Raw genomic sequence first — 15,860 nt, 5'->3', positions numbered from 1 at the left:
GCCGCGGGGGAGTGAGGCCGAGCGCGGAAGAAAGCGGGGCGGGAAGAGGGGGAGGAGGGCGCCAAAGGGCACGGCAGTGAGGGAGCCGCTCACTTGGCATGTTTTTAAGGCACCTCGCTAATCACTTACATTCAGTCTTTTAATCTTAATCGCAGCCCTGGAACCTTATTTTTTCAGATTAGAAAACAGAACAAGATGGAAAGAAGAAGCCCTTAACTTCTTTGGGCTTTATGCTTCTCACCTGCAAAATCAGACGACTGGACAAACTCCTTGTTCCTGAGACTGGGGCTAGCACATTAGGAATTCGGAATCCACAAGGACACATGGCATTGTTTTAGCTCGACTGTTATTTGTCAGAAAACACTTTTTAGTAAGTACAGATCTAGTCTAGAGTGAAGTGCCTCCCAAAGAATTTTTTTTTATTTTTTTATTGTTTAAAAAAATTTTTTTAAACGTTTATTTATTTTTGAGACAGAGAGAGACAGAGCATGAACGGGGGAGGGTCAGAGAGAGGGAGACACAGAATCTGAAACAGGCTCCAGGCTCTGAGCAGTCAGCACAGAGCCCGACGCGGGGCTCGAACTCACAGACGGCGAGATCTTGACCTGAGCTGAAGTCGGCCGCCCAACCGACTGAGCCACCAGGTGCCCCAAGAATTTTTTTTTAAAAAAGAAGCAAGACACTTGAAAAACTCTCCTCCAGATATGGCAAATGCCCCTGGATTCATATTCGTGCTTCTGGGTCCCAAGCCACTTTGGAGGCAAAGTTTGCCGAGCTGGGACAGATGTCAGCTAAGATTAGTCTGTGCCTCTGGGCTGGGCCTGGTCAGTGTAGCAGGCCCAGCTGGGACTCATGGGGACAGTGGACTTGGATGGCTGCCCTCCTCCTTTCTTCCTCCTATCTATGACATTCTCCTAACCCTGTGGTCTCTGCTTACTCAAGTTACCTCTCTCCAAACTTGGCCCACACGTGCTCATTTGACATATCTACACGAGTCCACGTACCTGCCATTGGCCAACTCTAGTCTGGATGGGTCTCAGATTCCAGAAAGAGAGAGTCTGACTAGTCCCTGTTCAGCTAATGGACGGTGGTCATGGAGTTCACATATATGCCAGGGAGACATTCCCAGAGAAGGATACAGGCCAGGCAAAACCCCAAGGGTATCCATCCCTTATATCAGGTATACAAAGGCCAGGAAAACTGAGGCACCTGGCAAAGAGGCCCCAAGACACAGCTATGTTTGTTACAATGCTCGTGACCAACAGGATGGAGTTTCAAAAACTCCACAAGGACAAAAGTAGCTTCCACAGAGTTCTCCCACCAGGCCAGACTCCCAGAGGCCTGCAAGACTTCTTCATTATTCTATAAGCAGAAGGGGAGGCCAGAAGCTCTTCTATAAATCGTCTGACTCCCTCAGAAAGGAGAGAAGCCTTTTGCTCAGGGAAGAAGAGGTCTAATTTGTTAGGAATTCCTGGCCCAGGACATTCAGAACAATGCAGCTACAGAGAATAAAAACTTCTGTGCAGACTATGAGGAGAACAGAATTCTGAATTCTAAGCAGGAATAGTAGGAATGAGGAGTTCTCGGAGACATTTACACTAGACCACCGTTTAGTTTTTATGAGATGAAAAATTGTTCTTATTTATTTATTTTGCTTTCTGACCTTCCAGATTTGAGTGCGTAGCCATTTGTGGCCTTGAAGCCAATGATTTTCAAAGCAGAGCCCCAGGGCCCCTGCAGTGCTATTTTCTTCCATGTGTCCCTACAAAGTCCTTTAAGGGAAGCTTCTACAAGACTGTGAGCACAGCGGATTTACCGTGGTCTCCATGCAGTGGGATGCAGGAGCTAGGGGCCAGAGCCCTCTGTAAAGATTAGAGAACACACAGGATGCTGGAGGAACAAACAGGCGAGCACTCAGGCTTTTCTGGAGTTCTGGTGAAGCAAGGCCAGCAAGGCAAAGAGGAGAAAAGATGGCATTCAGAGACACATGCCTGGTATCTCTGAGCATTTTGCCCTCCTAAACTGAGAATTGTTTTACTTAATGTGTGCAATAGTTGTTTGAGGAGAGGGGGTGATATTAAGCTCAAGTGCTCTGAATCACCCTCATTCTTCTGAGTTCCTGACTCTGTAACTAAGAGTTTCAAGTAAAGCTCAAATTATCGAGAGAAAACTGACGAGTATCATTCCAACTACCTTTCTTTCAGAAATGGACAAGTGATCCTAAAATTATATGGAAATGCAAGGGACTCAGAATAATCAAAACAGTCTTGAAAAGAAATTACAAAGGCAGAAGACTTATACTTCCTGAGTTGAAAACCTGGTAAAACTGTGGTAGTCAGGACAGTGTGGTGCTGACATGAGAATAGACATACAGATCCACGGAATAGCACTGATAGTCCAGAAATAAACCCATACACATATGGCCAACTGATTTTTTTTTTTCAACGTTTACTTATTTTTGGGACAGAGAGAGACAGAGCATGAATGGGGGAGGGGCAGAGAGAGAGGGAGACACAGAATCGGAAACAGGCTCCAGGCTCCGAGCCATCAGCCCAGAGCCTGACGTGGGGCTCGAACTCACGGACCGCGAGATCGTGACCTGGCTGAAGTCGGACGCTTAACCGACTGCGCCACCCAGGCGCCCCAAGGCCAACTGATTTTTAACAAGAGTGCCAAGACTTTTCAGTGGGGAAAGAATAATCTCTAAATAAATGATGATGGGATAACTAGACATCTACGTGCAAGTGGGTGAATTTGGACCCCTATCTCACACCGTATGCAAAATTTACCTCAAAATGGACAGAAGACGTACATGTAAGAACTAAAATGGTAAAAATCTTAGAAGAAAACTATGGTATAAATCCTCATGAGACCTTGGATTAGGCAAAGGCTTCTTAGATATGAGACCAACATCAAATGCAACAACAACAAAACAGACAAATTGGGCTAACCTTTGTGCATCAGAAGACACTATTAAAAGCAAGTGAAAAAGCACCTACAGAATAAGAGAACATGTTTGCAAATCACAAATCTGCTGTGATTTGTTGAGTCTCCAGACTCAACAGTTGAGGTCAACTCTGGAGAGTTGAGTCCTCCAGAATATATAAGAAGCCCCTACAACTCAATAATAAAAGAGCAATCTAATTTAAAAATGGGCAAAGGGCTTAGATCTACAAATGGCCAACAAGCACATAAAAAGATACCATTAGTAATTAGGAAATGCACATCAAAACTAGAATGAGATGCCGTTTCACACCTTACTAGGATGGGCTTGCATCGGAGAAATTGTGTTGGTGAAGATGTAGAATAATTGGAATCCTCATACACACACCGAGACCCACTGCTGGCGGGAATGTAAACTGTCTAGCCACTTTGGAAACAACTTGGCACTCCTCAAAATGTTTTAAAGAGTTACCTGATGACCCAGTTATTCCATTCTTAGGTGCATGCCCAAGAGAATTGAGAACATATCTTCAGATAACATCTTGAACACAAATGTTCATGGCAGCATTATTCATAATAACCCCCAATGGAAACACCCAAATGTTCATCAACTGATGAATGGATAAACAAAATGTGGTATATCCTACAATGTAATATTATTCAGCACAAAAAGAGATACTATAGCATGGATGAACAGGCTATGACACGGAGAACCTTGAAAACATTATGCTAAGTGAAAGACAGACACACAAGTCCCAAATCTTGTATGGTTCTCTTTATATGGTGATGTCCAGAATAGGAAAATCCATAGACACAGAAAAGGAGAGTAGTGGTTTCAGGAGCTGGAGGAAAGGAAAATAAGGAGTGACTGCGTATGAGGATGGGGTGTTTTTAGGGAATAATTTAAGTGTTCTGGATTTAGACAGTGGTGTATGGTTGCACAAATTTGTAATAGCTCAAAATACTGAATGGTACACTTTAAAGGGGTGAGGTTTTTTAAAGTTTATGTATTTATTTTGAGAGGGAGAGAGCACATGTGTAGCCGGGGAAGGGACCGGAGAGAGGGAGAGAGAGAATTCCAAGCAGGCTCCACGTCAAGGGAACTAATCTCACAAACTGTGAGATCATGACCTGAGCCAAACTCAAGAGTTGAATGCTCAACCAACTCAGCCACCCAGGCGCCCCAAAAGGGTGATTTTAATGCTATGTGAATTATATCATAATAAAAACAAATGCAAAAAAACCATAAACACTAATTGGCTAGTAGTCAGTGGCACTTACCAAAAGAGCTGCGCAGAGAGAAAAGCTTTGATGGCATTACAGGGCAGACTGAGCCCTGAGAAGGGGCACGCTGTTCCCACTGGGAGTACAGACAATCAGAGTTTTGGATCCAGACATAATCTAATTCCATCAGCGAACAACTTTAGAAATCATTTCTAAAAAACTCAGAAAAGAATAAGCAAGGCTTTTCTGATGCTGGAAGTTTCCTCTGTGTAGTTAGTATAGCACTCTTTTCTGCTCTTCTAAATATAGGCTTCCATTGCTAATTTACTTGGAATAGCATCAATGGGGCGATAATTAATGCAGGTCAGAGATACCTTTTACCACTCTGATATCTGTCTTACTCCATAACTTTGAGAAACCTGCAGAAAATGCTGAAAAGGGTACAAATAGTCTGCAGTTAATGTCACTTCAGGTGATACTTTCTTACCATCTGAGCAGAGGTGGCATTTATAAGAGATGTTTGTTATAAGGACTGGATGCTGGTTTCTCGGTCGGGTCTTTCCCATCCCCCTGGCCCGTGCGGAGCATTGCTCTGTGTGCATGAAAGCATCGTGCCAAGTTCAAAGGTACCTTTTGTTCATGCAAATAGGAAATCATGCGTACCCAATGATCTCCACTGAAGCAGAATTAAGTAAAAGCCCGGACTCATGTTCCATTATTTCGAGACCATTGCCCACACTGACCCTGTGTGTTCTGCATATTTTTCTCAGAGTGGTAATAATTGTAATTGCTTGTACAGTTCCGCAGTCATGGGTATCGTTGGCTGTCAGGATGGGAGGTCTTGTGCCCGCCGTACGTGGACTTGGATACGTCACGTCACGGGAGCGGACTCTTGTTGCTTGTTCTGGGAGGGGACCTGGCTCCATGCTGCCCGACAGGTGCTGGACCTGCCCTTTGCTCCTCCGCTCTCTCAGCTGGACTCACGTTTCCTAAGAATCTTCACATATGTTAGCCCATTTACCCACCCAGTCACCACGTCATTTCCAATTTTCAGGAGCCGAGACTCAGCAAGATTGTGGCCTGCCTAAGGGCAGGCGATGAGACAGCAGCACGTCCGGGATTCACCCCCAATTCAGCATCCAATTTCCCTTTCATCCCGCCACCACTCTAAGTTGCTTGGGACTTGGAAAAAGATGTTTTCCATTGATGAGAAATCCTGAAAATCTGGGAAAGATAGCGGTGTAAGAGCTACCTTACAAACATCCTGGGACAGACCACCGCGAGATGCTTGACCAACACCCACTTTCACCTACTCCTCTGATGTGGCAAGATGTGCAGTTAGAAACGTCACGTGTGCCTCAAACTTCTCTGCCTTTGGGGGTGACCCAGTGGCCAAGTTCGGGCCAGTGAGATACAAGCTAAAAGCTCTGGGACAGTTTCCAGGACAGCTTTTATAAGGAATAGACCCAACTAGTGCCCCTGGGACTCATTTGTTAGTTAGCCTGGTGTTAAGTCGGAAACCGCGAAGGGTCTGAGACGTCACCCTGCCTGGAAGCTCACAGGCTGGCCTGCCACACTTTAGGTTTATTCTCCTGACGGAGACATGGGGTTTTCTGGATCGAGAAACAGTTGATCGTTCCCTGGAAAAAGCAGCCAGAGCAGCATCTTAGCACTAGTTCCCACACCCCCAACCCCCAGGGGAGGACATGGCAAGAACCCGATGTTACTGCACATGCCATGGGTTGGCATCACAGTAGAGGAGCCCTGAAATTAGCGTTTTCATAGGCCGTTGGCGCATCTGCCCATCGAGATGACTCATTAATCCTCAGTAGTTCTCGTCACTATTAGAATTTAGTTCTGAGCCCACGTGGCCCAAGAGGTTCTCTGACCTGGACCCTGGGCCCAGCACCACCCACTCAAGCTCTTAATACTTGCCAGTTTGGGTAGGTGTGACAGCCACCTCTCTTTTCTAGGAGTGAGATGGCAGATACTGTTTGTCACTTCAGGATGGCCTCCGAGCACCCTCAGAGCTCACCCCTCCCCCTGTCACCATCATATCGCCCTGTTCCATTGTCTTCGTAGCACATTAACCGCATCAGATTTATGTGCTTCTTGGCTGTTTCTCCTCTCTCTATTCTAATAGAAAGCTCTTCGAGGACACAGACCTTATTTGTCGTATCCACCAGTCTCTTCCCTGGCCCTAGAACAATCACCAGCCACACTCAGTACATGCTTATTGGATGAATGAGAAATGCTAGAAAATAAAAGGTTTGCTTGAATTGTCAGCCACCTAAATGTCATTGGTTACTCATTTAGTAAAGGCCAGCCTGCAAAAAGTTGATTGGAGACTGATATGAAATTCCATAATTGGGGACGCCTGGGTGGCTCAGTCAGTTAGGCATCTCAGTCTCCGTATCCGCCAGGTCATGATCTCACCCCACTTTGCGGTCTGCACCGACAGCATGGGAGTCTGCTTGAGATTCCCTCTCACCCTCTATCTCTGCCCCTCCCCTGTTTACATGCTCTCTCTCTCTCAAAATAAATAAATAAACTTTAAAAATCCCATAATTGGTGGCTAAGCTAACCATCCTGGAAAACAGTGGTTAGCAAAGACATTTTCAAGCTTCAGAATGAGAACACGTTTTTGGGGTTTGTTTTTTTTTTTTTGCTTTTTTCTTTGCAGGTCGAGAACTAGAAAATCTGCATAGACTGAAGTGGTCTCTAATGTAGAAAGGAACCTGCAGCTGCATAACTTTCTTCCTCTGGGTGAACCAAACAACCATTTCCTGTGGCCCCAATCCGAGTGTAGACCCTATTCTCAGAATACATACTGTTACCTGTTGATAGTGTTAGATCAGTGGTTCTTACACTCCCCGGTGTATAAATATCATCTAGGCCTATGCTTTTCAAACTTGAACATGCAAAAGCTTCACCTGAGGATTTTTAAAATGTGGATTCTAACTCAGTAGATCTGGGATGGGGCTGAGATTCCCAGGTGAGACCAATGTTGCAGGTCTGAGGACCACACTTTGGATAGCAGTACCTAGAAAGTTTGTTTAAAATGCAGATTCCTGGGCTCAATCTCCAAGATCCTGATTCCCAAGGTCAGTAGGAGGGGCCCAGGAATCTTTATTTTATTTAAAAAAATTTTGTTAATGTTTATTTGTTCTTGAGAGAGACAGAGCATGAGCAGGGGAGGGGCAGAGCGGAGAGGGACACAGAATCCGAAACAGGCTCTAGGCTCTGAGCTGTCAGCACAGAGCCCGACGCGGGGCTTGAACTCGCGAGTCATGAGATCATGACCTGAGCCGAAGTCAGACCACTTAACCGACTGAGCCCCGCAGGCTCCCCTCAGGAATCTTTGTTTTTAACAAGTGGCTCAGGTGATTCTGGTTCAAATTGTCTGTTGATATATTTAGAGAAAGTTTGCATTTGACCATTGTAAGAAAAAACTCAAGAAGAGTGATGAGCTAACAAGCTGCCTTCAAGAAAAGTAGCCAATGGCAGCTGGAGAAATAGGAAAAGGCTTTGGGCAAGGGTAGAGAGGGGGCTCTTTATGGATACCCTGTCACGGGTGGTGAGGAAGAGTGACGGAATATAACGCTCACAATATAGTCTTTGCCAATGGTCCTTGTTGAGACACCTGAAAATGTCTAACTGAAGTTCAGGAACGGGCTAGTGAAATCTTGATACCGAGCATGGCATCATTCATGACAATGGGCCTGGGTTTGTACCGAGGGAAAAAACTGATCGACAGTTCTTTATCACAGGCAGTGAGAAATATCAGAGTATTCGGTCCTAACTCCCTCCCCTACACACTCCCTTTTGCTCTCTCTGCTCTGGCCACCGTGGCACCCGACAGCTCCTCCGTGCATCAGACATTGCATGACCTTGTGCTCGGGCCTTTGCACTTGCTTTCTTCGGCCCAGAATGCTCTTCCAGAGAGTCCTTCCCTCTTGGTGCAGTCAGGTGTCCTAATTACAAAGGGCTTCCGTATCCCTTGGTCTAAAGCAATGGTTCATTATCCCCCTGCTTGGCTTTACTCTTCTGCGGAAACTTATCACCACTAGACACTGTAGAGGGCCATTGGTTTCTCCTCACCATAAGAAAAGCTTCCAGAAAAGCAGGGAATAGCTCTGTTCCATTCCCTTGATTTATCGCCAGTGCTTAGAACAGTGGCCTGTCATATGATACATGCTCAATAAAATATTTGCTTCAGGGTCAAGGAAGCCATGGCTGCATATTGGAGATCTGGCCCCTCTCTGTACCCCAAATACCTTTAATTCCTCCTGGTGCCTCCAGACCACCACCTGATGTGTGATACAAAAAAAAGCAGTTACAGTCTTTAAGACGAATGCTACTCTGAGTGTGGCTACGTGTGGTTTTTTGACAAATCTGGAGAGACAAAATAGGGCAAGGTCAGCACAGAATTTATTCCCTCAGGGGATAGAAAACTATAGGTGAACTTCAATTTGACACAGGTGTCACACAGGCAATTTGGATGGCATAGGTCTGGTCACACTGAACAAGCCTGAGACAACATAGGGACAGGAATTTAAGAAAACATGAGTCTGGTAGACTAAGCCTCGGCTGGGAGCAGATGCCGACTTTCTAGAACAGGAGTCCACAAAGTAGGCCCCATGGGCCAAATCTGGTCCATTGCCTGTTTTGTAGATAAAGTTTTACTGGAACCCAGCTGTGCCCATTCATCTGAGTATTGCAGATGGCTGCTTTGCACTGTGGAGGCTGCAACATAGACCATATGGCTGGCAGAGCCTAAAATCTGTCCCTTTACAGAAAAAGGTTGCCTGCCCTGGTTTAAAAGATTTTCCTAAGTGGCTCAGTTAAGCGTCCGACTTCGGCTCAGGTCATGATCTCACGGTTCGTGGGTTCGAGCCCCGCATCGGGCTCTGTGCTGACAGCTCAGAGCCTGGAGCCTGCTTCAGATTCTGTGTCTCCCTCTTTCTCTGCCCCTCCCCTGCTCACACCCTGCTTCTCTCTCTCAAAATGAATAAAAACGTTAAAAAAAAAGATTTTTCCTATGTAGAATTACAGTCACGGAGGCAAAGGTGGGCAGTATTTATGTGAACACTCTGGAGGAGACTCAGAACTTGTTGCCTCTGTGTCTCATGACAGGACTTCACAAGAAGAGTCAGGAAATCACCTGCTAAGGGAAGACAGGCAGGCGCTGGGACCAGGAAACAATGCAAGTCACACAGGGACACAGAGGCAAGAGGAACACTTCATTTAAAAAAAAAAAATTCTTTCATGTTTATTTATTATATTTGAGAGAGAGAGAGAGAGAGCGCACAAGCAGAGGTGGGGCACAGAGAGAGGGAGACACAGAATCTGAAGCAGGCTCCAGGCTCTGAGCTGTCAGCACAGAGCCAGATGCGGGGCTTGAACTCACAAACCATCAGATCATGACCTGAGCCGAAGTCGGACACTTAACCGACTGAGCCACCCAGGCGACCCAAGGAGAACACTTTAAAGAGCAGGCTACTTAAAAAACATAGATACTGAGCTGAGCTTGCCTGAAAGGAGTAGGAGGACGGGGGACATTTGACGTGTACCCAAGCTGTGGGAGGGGAGGAGAGAGCGGCATGCTCCCCCCAGTGTAGAAATGGGGCAAGTAAGTCAGGGCTTGAAAGAGACGGAGGCTCCTGGGGGCAGACCTTAGGAACACCACAGCATCTTCAGGAATCGCATGTGATTCTACAAATGTGGGCCTTTATACTCCCACATGGGTTAAGCATTGGATACGGCTGCCCCGGAAGGAGGTGTGACCTTGGGCCAGAATGGTACAGTCAGGTGCCCACAGTTGTATCTCCAGCTGATACAAATCCCCAAAGAAGGCTGTGGCCTGAAGGCCTTGTCCAGCAGTTCCCAGCAGCTGGGGAAGAAGCTCTTTCTTCCTGAAAGAGGAGATGGGCCGAGCGTCACGCATCCACCTCCATTTAGAAAATGACTTAAGAGGGGTAGTATGTTTCATTCTCTTGGGACTGACTTTATGAAGGTGATAGACATTCACTCTGCCATTCACAGTCATTTTTATTTTAATGCTGATACATAATTATACATATGGTGTATGATGTGTAATTATACTCCATATATATTGCACACCTACAAAGTTCTAGGCACTGGGCCCAGGCTCTAGACATAAAACAAGACCTCGCCCTTCAGGACCCGCAGTGTGGGGGAGCAGAGGGAGAGGGACACGCACAGCCCAAATGAGAAGCGCTCTAAGGGAGCAAGCCCGAGCGTGGCTCGGCCCAGATCGTTGGGGCTCAGGAGTCAAACCCAACACCTCGTGGAGGAGGTGGCCCCTGGTCCAGCTTCTGGTGACTCGGGTTTGCAGCTATACGTACAACAGAAGAGGGCTTCTTTTCACCCACTCATGCCAGGCAGGAAGTAGATACAGGGCATTTGGCTCCCTTCTCTCTTACCTGGGTACCAACGTCCTGAGCTCCACCTCTGTCTGGTTCCTGGATCCGTCATAAAACATAGTGTTTACATTCAGTGCCACTAGATGGCAGTATTGGGTCAAAGAGCTGCTACAAGGGCCCCTCTCGCAAAACCACCCCCAGTTTGGGTTTTGGTTTATCCTGGGAGTGAGCTGGGTGGGAGTGGTGGTGAGTTCCTGGGAGTGGTGATAGGATTTTCAAAAAAAAATTTTTTTACTTTAATTCATCAAATTGTATATGGCATATATATTTATGTGCCCCAAAGGATTAAAACATCAAGCAAATAGAGTATTGCTCTCCAGAGTAGAATTGAAATCAACTGCTCCATGTTTTCCTAGAAAATTGGCAAACTGGAATTTTGCACGGGAATGATCTTTCTTACCACGTCCTCCTTACCTTCTGGCCAGGTACCAAGTGTACACATTGGTGATGTTATACTTCATTTTTTCATGATCTTCTGTTGACACTAACACTTTTGCCTGTTCCCCCAGCTTCTTTCTCTAAGTAATGATGCTTGGAAGGCAGCTGTTGTCTAAAATGGTTTATGATATGTTAGAATCAGAAGATAGTTTTTGGACCTTCCCTGATAATTTACGGATGGAAACCAGAGTTGGAAGTCTCATCTCCAAGTCACCTGGTTCATTTCTCAGTAATCCCCTTTTGATGGGATTAAAATTCTCATTTCTTATTAACTAAGGCAGTATGGTCCTCTGTTTTTTTTTAACTTTAGGGAATGATTTTTTGTTTTTTTTTAAGTGTTGATTTAGGGTGCCTGGGTGGTTCAGTCAGGTTAAGTGTCGACTTCGGGCTTAGGTCATGATCCAAGGTTCCTGAGTCAAGTCTGGTGTCGGGCTCTGTGCTGACAGCTCAGAGCCTGGAGCCTGCTTTGGATTCTGTGTCTCCCTCTCTCTGTGCCCCTCCCTGCTTGTGCATGCTCTCTCTCTCTCTCTCTCTCTCTCTCTTTCTCTCTCTCTCAAAAGTAAATAATCAGACATTAAAATTTTTTTTAATTTTTTCTATGTCCCTCCCCTGCTCAGGCTCTGTCTCTCTCCTCTCTCAAAAATCAAATGTTTGATTATTGATTTTTGAGAGAGGAGAGAGAGACAGAGTGCCCTGAGGGACAGAGAGACAGGAAGAGAGAGAATCCAAAGCAGGCTCCAGCCTATCAGCCCAGAGTTAGATGTGGGGTTGGATCTCCAGGGCTTGATCTCAGGTGCGGTGAGATCATGACCTGAGCGGAAAACCAAGAGTCAGCCCCTCAACCTACTGAGCTACCTAGGTGTCCCAGGAAACGATCTCTTAAAGAATACCAACAGATACTTTGCAAGACAAAGTTTTCATTCACACAAACAGGCATTAGCATTTCCTAGATGCAAAGCACCGCATGAGGCTGGAGAGTCGAAGCTGACTATGGTGGTGTGAGCCTCGCAGACATTTCCCGTCAAGGGGGGGATGCCGAGGATGTTACGCAACCAAGTGCCTTGATAGAGGAATGACCTTTAAAAAAATAAACAGATGAAGAACAACAAATAGAAAACTTATGCACAGTTCTGTCAACTTCTCACGTGTGGGGAAGAGATACAGAGGGAAAAGGATGGAGGCAAAGGAATGAAACCGCCATTGGGGTTTAGGAGCTGGTGGCAAAGAGGACGCGGGTTGGCACTACAAGTCAGGAGAAGGCAAGGATCCTCTTTCTTACCCACAAGGGCCTGCAGGGAAGGTTTAGGGCGGATTCCCAGGTGTCTTGGGGGCTGGGATCAGCAGTGAAGGCAGAGGGGAACAGGGCGCACAGACCATGGCCTGCTCTCCAGCGCCCCCGAGGGGAGGGGAGGTTGGACTTACTGTGGCAGGTGAAATGGGTATGTCAATAGCACGTCTAGAGTCTAGAACATCCCTGACAAGGAAGATGAGAGACGTGAGCCCAGCTGGGCACCTGGAAACCCCTAAACAAGTCTCATGACCTAATCGCCCATGATCAAAAACTTAGCTGAGACTATCTACAGCTACAAAAGTAAGAGAGAGAAAAGGACAAGAAGGAAGGAAAGATCATAAAACAGTGCTATTTAGAAATGAGGAGAAAAGTACTAGGGGGAAAAAAGCTAAAAGAGTTGAACATGGTTGCGATCGCCTCATTACATTACCATTTATGTGTGTTTTGTGTGTATTTTTGATTCTCGGTAGTCCTATTCTCAAACTTTAGTGTGCCCTAAAAACCCCGAGGGAGCTTACTAACTCTGGCCCCACCCTCTGACTCTGAGTAGGTCCATCGCAGGCCCAGGTGTCTGAGTGCTTCACCTGCCACAGGGGTTCAGAGGGACCACTTGGGCACTTCTGCTCTAGATTCTGAGAGGGGTAGAGGGCAGATAGATCTAAGCTCCAAATTGTCTTCCAGGTCACATCCCCCTCGCTGTGGGATTTTGCGCCAACCACTTCACTTCTCTGTTTCCCCGTCTTAGCAAGGGATCGAATTAGGTCAGAGCTTCTCGAGATTTTGAGAGGTTCAAGTTGAGGATCTAATGTAAGTCTTATCAGAGAATGCAATATACTTTGCATATAATTTCGGGGTCCCTTAGGTTTTTGGTTACAATCTTTTGGAAGGAATGGTTCTCCAAGAACATGTCCCTTTAGCTCTGATGTTCAAGGCTGATATGATTCTGGAGGCTGTGGGCAGGCTGGCTGGGGAGAGAGGGCAGGACTCCCATCTGGACAGCTACTTAATGTCACGGCCCATAGGTGGTCTCAGGCACTGAACGGGCACCTCACACTGCCTGTTATGGGCTCAAAGAGCTGATCACTAACTTGGCAAAATATAAATCTCCTCCACCTTGACCAAGACACTAGTGGCTAAGTCTCCTGCTGGGAATGATGAAGGACCAAGGACATCCAGGGCTGTAAGAAATCAGAACATCTCAAAGAGTTGCATTTAATCAAAAACTGATTCTAAGAAAGACAGGTCAGCTGGGGAAGTAGGCTCAGCTCTACCCTTGTCCTTCAGATCCTGGAGAAAATGGTCTTTCTAGATAAGTAAACGATTTTGATAATGGCCATGGTGCTCATTCCTCATCTGGTTCATGGCTCAGATGCCCTGGGAAGGGACAACCCTGTACAGTTGTGAGGCCCAAAGGTCTTTAGTCATCTTTGTCAAGCCTGAGAAGACCTTTCATCCAGACAGAAGCCTATTATCTAGGGGCCATCAGAGGCTGAGATTGAGTGCTGAGTTCAGACCATTTCGGGTCTAATCGAAGGAACCATTGGCTCCTGCTGCTTCCCTAATCTCAATGAGATTAATTGAATCTGTGGCACATGGGCCAGCTGGTCAATGGTCACAGTGCCAAGTTCTTAGATAGGAAGAGCAAACTCAGGGCCACTGAAGTTGTGAGCCACCCATTGGGACATGTGTGCTGGCACAGGACTCCTGACCACAAGCCTATCACCATTCCAGCCTGGAGGAATGGCCGTTCGTGGGAGGCTGGTGGGACTGCCTCCCAAGATATTTACATCCCCCATCAGCCTACCGTCCTGCTCTCTCATTCCCAGTCTCAGTATCCCACTACTACATCGTGACGCATTATATAACATGGCAGAATAAGGTTGTTGACTATTCTGTCTGAGATTATGCCTTCTTTGTCTTTTTATTTTGTTTTGTTTTTGTTATTTATGATATGGCATGATTACACTAAATTAAGTGTCATGCGTGAAAAGAGTATAATGGTATGATTGCACTTACACAAAATTCTAGAAAATTCAAACTAACCCAGTGACAGAAAGCAGATCAGTGGTGCTTAGGAATGGGGGGCATGTGGGTGACAGAGAGTGAGAGGGAGGAATTATAATGGGGCACAAGGAAACTCTAGACTGGATGAATATTTCAATATGTTGATTGTAGTAATGGTTCTAGGGATTCATACATATGTCAGACTTTCAAATTCTACATTTTATTTTATTTTTAATGCTTATTTATTTGTGTTGAGAGAAAGAAAGGAGAGAGAGAAAGGCAGAGAGAGTGGTGAGAGAGAATATCCAAGCAGGCTCCGTGCTGACAGCACAGAACTGACACCAACGTCCATCTCACAAACCATGAGATCATGACCTGAGCCGAAATCAAAGAGTCAGACACTTAACTGACTGAGCCACCCCAGTGCCCCTCAAATTTCTCATTGGAATATGTGTAGTTTATTATTGTCGACTAGACCTCAATAAAGCTGTTAAAAAATTATCTCCTAGTATAAAATAGTTCAACAAGGTGGCCAGATTTCTGTTAACAAAAAGAAAGAAGAGAAAGAAAGAGAAAGAAAGAAAGAAAGAAAAGAAAGAAAAAGAAAAGAAAAGAAAAAAGGCACCTTCCTATACCAGGACTATCGGTTTGAAAATATAATAGCATCTACAATATCAGCACAAATCACAAAACATCTAGGCACTGACTTTTTAAAACATGTGCACCTCCGTGGGGAAAATTTTAAACTCCATGAAGAATCCAAGAAGATATGCACTTGATGGGATGACTCAATATTATAAGGATGACAAGTGTCTGTAGATTGACGTAGACACAGACATAAGTGTGGAAAGTACTTGATTTATCAGAATGCCCAGAGCTCCAAGTAAGAGAAAGTACAGCACCATCTGAACATGGTGGGGGTTTTATTAGCAAGGAAGATGTCAGGAAACAATCAAAAGGGTCTGCTGCATCACTAAGCATGTGCAGGGAAAAGTTTCTGACCGGGAGTCAAGCGCCTAGGGTCGAATACCAGCCCCACACAAGAGCACTGTGAACTTGGGTCATATCTTAACCGTTTTTGGCCTCTTACCATCATTTATAAAAGCAGAGTCTACACCATTTGATCTCTATAGTATAGTAGTTCCACATTTTACTGCTGAACTAACAGGCTTGGGAAGGTTAAGTGAGTTGATTCCTCCTCAGCCTCCTGTTCCTACACCTTCAACTCATGCATAGCCACCCAGGGAGTAAGGAGGTACCTCCAGTCCTCTGGATCCTTAGCCCTTGTCCTTTATGAAGATATCCACATGAATGATCTCCATCAATCCTCTCAGCAAAGCCAAGGGACAGCCAGCACTGACGCCTGGGAGGATCAAAGCTCTGCAGACGTCCCATGGATAATGGCCACAACTTGTTAATATCTTGGATGAGCAAGGTCCTGGCTTGAGGTAAATGCTCAATAAATATGTGTGAATGAGTGAGTAATTAAATTGCTTCTTATTCAACAAATGGGA

This window comes from Lynx canadensis, chromosome A3 (genome assembly GCF_007474595.2).
Source record: "Lynx canadensis isolate LIC74 chromosome A3, mLynCan4.pri.v2, whole genome shotgun sequence".
In the NCBI taxonomy this organism is placed as follows: Eukaryota; Metazoa; Chordata; class Mammalia; order Carnivora; family Felidae; genus Lynx; species Lynx canadensis.
This window is presented reverse-complemented; position numbering follows the sequence as displayed.